This window comes from Nuphar pumila, chromosome 13 (genome assembly GCF_984573655.1).
Source record: "Nuphar pumila chromosome 13, dmNupPumi1.hap1.1, whole genome shotgun sequence".
Lineage (NCBI taxonomy): Eukaryota > Viridiplantae > Streptophyta > Magnoliopsida > Nymphaeales > Nymphaeaceae > Nuphar > Nuphar pumila.
In genome coordinates this window covers 34678298-34683801 of record NC_143261.1, presented here as the reverse complement: position 1 = coordinate 34683801, position 5504 = coordinate 34678298, and the positions used below count along the sequence as shown (strand labels likewise).

The 5504-nt window shown below is 36.9% G+C and overlaps 1 non-coding gene across 1 annotated transcript; it reads left to right on the top strand.

Annotated features, from left to right (window-relative positions):
• The first annotated feature begins 942 nt into the window (after nucleotides 1-942).
• On the top strand, nucleotides 943-1047 carry LOC149818257 (small nucleolar RNA R71). The gene has a single exon (XR_016427533.1). It is a non-coding gene; the product is annotated as a small nucleolar RNA R71 (small nucleolar RNA).
• The last annotated feature ends 4457 nt before the right edge of the window (nucleotides 1048-5504 follow it).

The window sequence follows — 5504 nt, the reverse complement described above, 5'->3', positions numbered from 1 at the left end:
CTCTCTCTACTCTCGACATGAAACTCACGTCCACTCCTCAGGGTCATAACAGATTTGGCCTGCTGCTGTGTCTCAGTATGAAACAGGCCTCCAGTCATCTTGTCCTTGCCCTTCGGGTTCATGACAGCCTGACTCGGTAATGTACCCTCAGGTCTCTTACTGATAGCCTCAGCTAACTGTCCCATTTGCGACTCTAACTTTGCAATGGACTGCGTATGTGAGCTCAATATTTGGCTACACTTATCGAAGGTGTTCTGATTAGAGGTTTTCACCTCTTGGAATGCCTGGAGAAGTCTCTCCTCAAAAGATGTCTGCGGGGCAGACTCCTGCTGAATCGGGGGAGTGACTGAAGAAGAAGAAGACTGAGAATAGCTCGGTCTTTGAAATGGCTGAGTAAAAGATGGCTGCCAAACTGGCTGAGAGGATATAGGCATCTGCATGGAAGACTGTGGATTCTTCCATGAAAAATTGGGATGGTTACGCCAACCCGGATTATATGTAGATAAGAATGGGTTGTTCGGCGGTCTGACGTAACCCTGAGCTGCCTAAACTTGTTCTTGAACAAATTCAGGGTACTGAGATGCCGAAGGGCACTCAGTGATATCGTGTGCCGAACTGGCACAAAGAGTACACACCTGCTGTGTAGTGGATGGTCCTGAGAGAAGCTGGTCCAGCTTCTGAGCAATCATGTCTACCTTGCACTGTAGTGCAGTAGATGGACCAATCTCAAGAACACCAACTTTCTTCTGAATGCTGGGTGTGGCTCTATCCGAATGAGAGCCCGAAGCATGGTGAAGGGAATTCTCGGCCAATGTATCAAATAACCTCCATGCTTCATCCTCGCTCTTCAGCATGAATGTCCCTCCACATGAAGAGTCGATCATCTGACGATTCTTGTCAGACAATCCATCATAGAAGCTCTGCACCAGTTGCCATTTCGGCACCTGATGATGGGGACATTTCCTGAGGAGATCCTTCATTCTCTCCCAGGTCTCATGAAAGCGCTCACCATCTAACTCTGAAAAGCTAGTGATGGCTCTACAATATTGGTTCCTACGACCAATGGGAAAGTATTTCTGAAGAAACTCCTGTTGCAATTGATCCCAGGACTCTATTTCTACAGAATCTAAGGACTTTAGCCAATACTTGGCTTTGTCCTTCAATGAAAAGGGGAATAGAGTCAACCTCAAAGCATCATCATCGAAATTCTGTATCTTAACAGTAGAACAGATTTCGAGGAATTCATCTAAATGTCTGTAGGGATCTTCATGACTAAGGCCATAAAAGGATGGAAGCATCTGAATAACGCTGGCCTTAATCTCGTAATGAGGCGCTCCTACATTGGGTCTCCGAATGCAGGATGCCTGAACATAGTCTGTGGGAATGAAGTATTCCCGTAGAGGACGTGGATGAACTGGGGGTGGAGGTGGAGGATCTATGTCAGCCATTGTTGTCGAACTTCGATGAGAATGTAAAATTCTCTCTGGGTTGTCAACAAATGGGTGTAATGGAGTTCCTAAACCTCATCGCCCCTGCATACACTGGTACTAAGACCAGAAGTAAGCAAACGACCTAAATCTAAATCTAAATCTAAACTAACACAAGTACTAAAATGTAAATAAAACAAATAACAGTACTAAGAAACAGATATGCTATCTAGCTATGTCAGAATGCTATAACTAAACAAAGAAATAACAAAGTAACTATTCTAAAATACTAAAACAAATAAATACAGGAAATCACAAACTATGTTTTTCTAAAACTCACCTATCTAATCGCTCCTTGCAGAATGAAAATTAAGTGAATCCTAGAAAGAACAGTACGTGAATCCTATATTTACTAACTATGTTAATCCTATATTCACTTACTAATCCTACTAACTAAAAAAAAACAACTAATTAACTAACTAAAACAAATTAATAAATCAAACTCTAAGAAATAAAGTAATTAATTCGGCGTTCCCCGGCAACGGCGCCAAAATTTGGTTGATATTTTGAAATGATATTTTTAAAACAAGTATTTTCAATAAAACTTTGGAAAATCGTCAACCAAAAGTATAAAAACCGACTTTCCACAAAGTGGTAAGTACGGGTCGAATCCTCAGGGAACAGGAATTAATCAAGATATTTTTTTTAGAAAATTTAATTTATTAATTACAAATGTCAATCTACAATTATAAAGTTAATACAACTACAATTAATCACTAAAATGAAAATGAAACAGCACTAAGTCTTCTGCTCCACACCAAGGGTATTTCCGTCTTTTCGCCAATTATGCACTCTTCGCACTTGGATAATAACCCTGGAAACTAAATATGCTTTTCAACCTAAAAATGCAGAGAAATACAAAGTTAGTTTTCTAATCTAACAATGTAAACAATAACTAAAACTAATTTTAATTTTACGAAAATAATAAAACAAATGCTACTTATCAGACAATAATTAAATAAAATACTAACCTAATTCTAAAATTAACTAAATTAATTTTACTAATGCTGTATGATGATTATGCAGCTCCTAAAATGCAGAAACTACTGAAAACAGGTCTAAAGTGCCGAAACTAAGGAAATTACAAAATTGCCCCTAAGTAGTGCAAAATAGCTTTCTGATAGGTTATCGAAAAACCACTGTTTGACAGAGCAAACGAGGTCCGATTTTTCCGAAATTTATTCTGTTCGGCAACTGACAGATTAAACAATCTGACAGTTTTTACAGAATGAAAAAACGATATCTGGAACTCCAGATATAAGCGTTTCAAATCTGGGAAAAATCAGGATATCGAAAGTCCTGTAATTTAAAATCCAGAAAAAGCGGTTTTCGCAAAACGTTTAAAAATCAGACCAAATCAACTATGAAAGAGCTGAAATTTGGTATGCAGTCAGATAACACGCCACTAAAGTGAACAGAAAAAGAATTTTTGGAAAACAAGAAATTTTTGCACAGAAAATAACGCTTGTGCGACAGGGCAAAAATCAGGTGTTTGTTTGAGTGCACTATTCACTTTATGAGTCTATTTAAACACTATAGAAAGCAAATTAAACCTAATGCAATCTAAATGACACTGTATAACAGTGTATATGCAGATGAATATTATAATTACGCTAAATGCATGACGAACAAAATACGATAAGCAAATTGTGACTAAAACTACGTTGACTAACGATGCAAATGCAACTACGCTACTCAAGGGAATGCAATTCGAACTACTAAGTTAAATAATAACTAACTACCAATAAAACAATCACAAAACACAGCTCACACACACGAAACAAATACAATACACGCACACACACTTCTACACTAGACTAAATCAAATAACTAAACTACTTAACCTAAAATCAAAATAAATAACATCTAAATGACATTAAATCCACTAAAGAACAAGGATAGGGTTAGGGTTCACTCGGTTGACTCAACTAAGCTTGGCTTGAGTTAGGTTGGATAAAGTGGGCTCGAACTAAGGTTGACTCGACCTAGATTTGACCTAGATTAGGTTTGACTTGGACTAGGGTTGACTCAACCTAGGTTTGGTCTTGACTTTGACTTAGGCTAGGCTTGGTCTTGACTCACCTTAGGTTGGACTAAGACTTGACTAGGGTTAGGTCTTGGTTTTGGTTGACCTAAGCTTGGGTTAAGTTTGACTAGGCTCGAGTTGGGTTAGGTAGGGATTAGGTTTGACTCAACTAGGTTTAATCTAGGGTTTTGACTTGGGCTAAGGCTCGGTTGACTTAGGTGGAGGTTGGGTTAACTTGACTAAGGTCGGTTAGAAGGATAGGCACCCAATAAAAATTCAAAGATAATTTTGGAAATGGAGAAGTCCAAAAATCGTCCTTCTAATGGGAAGTTACAACAGTAATTATCTTTTAAATCTAATTTGGAAAATTGGATCAATGTAATTTCCAAACCCAAGGTGAGTGAAAATCTTTAATGGATATTAATTCCTTTTTGGAGAAGTCAAACCGTCCAACCTAGATAGATACACAATTTTGGCTTTCGAAACAAGAAATTAAATGCAATTAATTCTTTCTTGAAACCATACACACCGACTTTGGAAATCTAATTGATTTTCAAAATCTCTTTTCAAAGCTCCATTCGTAACTCCCTATTAAAAAGCAATCAAGACTTAATTCCTTCCTTAAATACCCTACACGATTTTTAAAACTTACTCTTTCCAAAACTTTCCAAATTTCAATGTATTAATTGCCTCCCTTCTCAAAAAAAAATCGTCTACACTAATTGAGGCTATTTAAACTAAAGAATTTAAAATCTATCTAGAGTAATGAAAAGATCTAATTTGAAAAACACAATTTCCTAAAAGTAAATGCTAACCTAATTCCAAAACTTACCTAAATGATCCCTAAAAACGGCTAGGAAAGAAAACCATAATACATTGAATCTAGACAACCTAAATTAAACCTAACTAATTGCAATTACTAATTATCAAAAATAGCCTAGAGCTCAATGGGAGCTCTAATGGCTGCCGCCCCACCTTGGGGAAGAAGAAGACCAATAAAATAAAAACATAAACTAACAAAACACGATTTTACTAAGTAACCACTATTTTGATAAAACTAAATTAAAATATAATAAAAAGAACTCCTAATTACACAAATGCAAACATGAACAGCACTATGCTGGAATTTATTTAGAAACATCAAGAAATGAAAATTCGATTTTTGTAATTGTTTTCAATAGATTCAAAACACCAAAAACACAAGATGATAAAAACAATTATTTAAAACTATCCTAAACGAATGAGATGAACTAACACAACTTTATGCTGCTGTTAATATCCAAAACACACAGCAACCACACGATTTACCAACATAAACACACACTTTTAATGAAAATGCAAAGATCGGCTAGAATAAATGTAGACGATTTTTTTTTTCTTTTTCAAAATTGAAAGCAAACAAGACACAATCAAATCCACGAATAAGATGAATCAACATGAAGTTTTATAATTGAATTTTCTGCAAAACAGCACCAAGAACACCTATGACAAACTTGAAGAATCGGCTAGATGAAGATCTAGCCGATTTTCATGATTTGGTTGAAAAATCTAAAAAAATCGATTCCAATAAATCAATCAAACAAATAAACCTAATCTAACGTGCTGGCCTATGCACGAAATATAATCTAAGGTTGAAACAAAAAGAAAAATAAGAAACACACAGAAAATAAAAAATAAAATCAAACACTCAATTTCGGTTTTAGCTAGAAGAGAAGAAAGAAGAAGACCTACCTCTTGGAAGATCCGACGACCGGGGGGATGAAGAAGAGCGGACCGTGGCTGGAGTTGGATGTTCCAAACAGTTCGAGAATGCTGGACTTCACCAAAAAAACAGCACCTTTACAGCTGCTACACGTTGGAGATCCACCGAAGATGGAGTATGCGCCGATTCTCGATCGGAGGGAGTAGAAAGCCGGATGGAGGTAGGGCCGGCTCACCTTGTTGGTGTGTTTCGCACTCCCACACAAGGTTAGTAGTCTCCACCTCTGCTA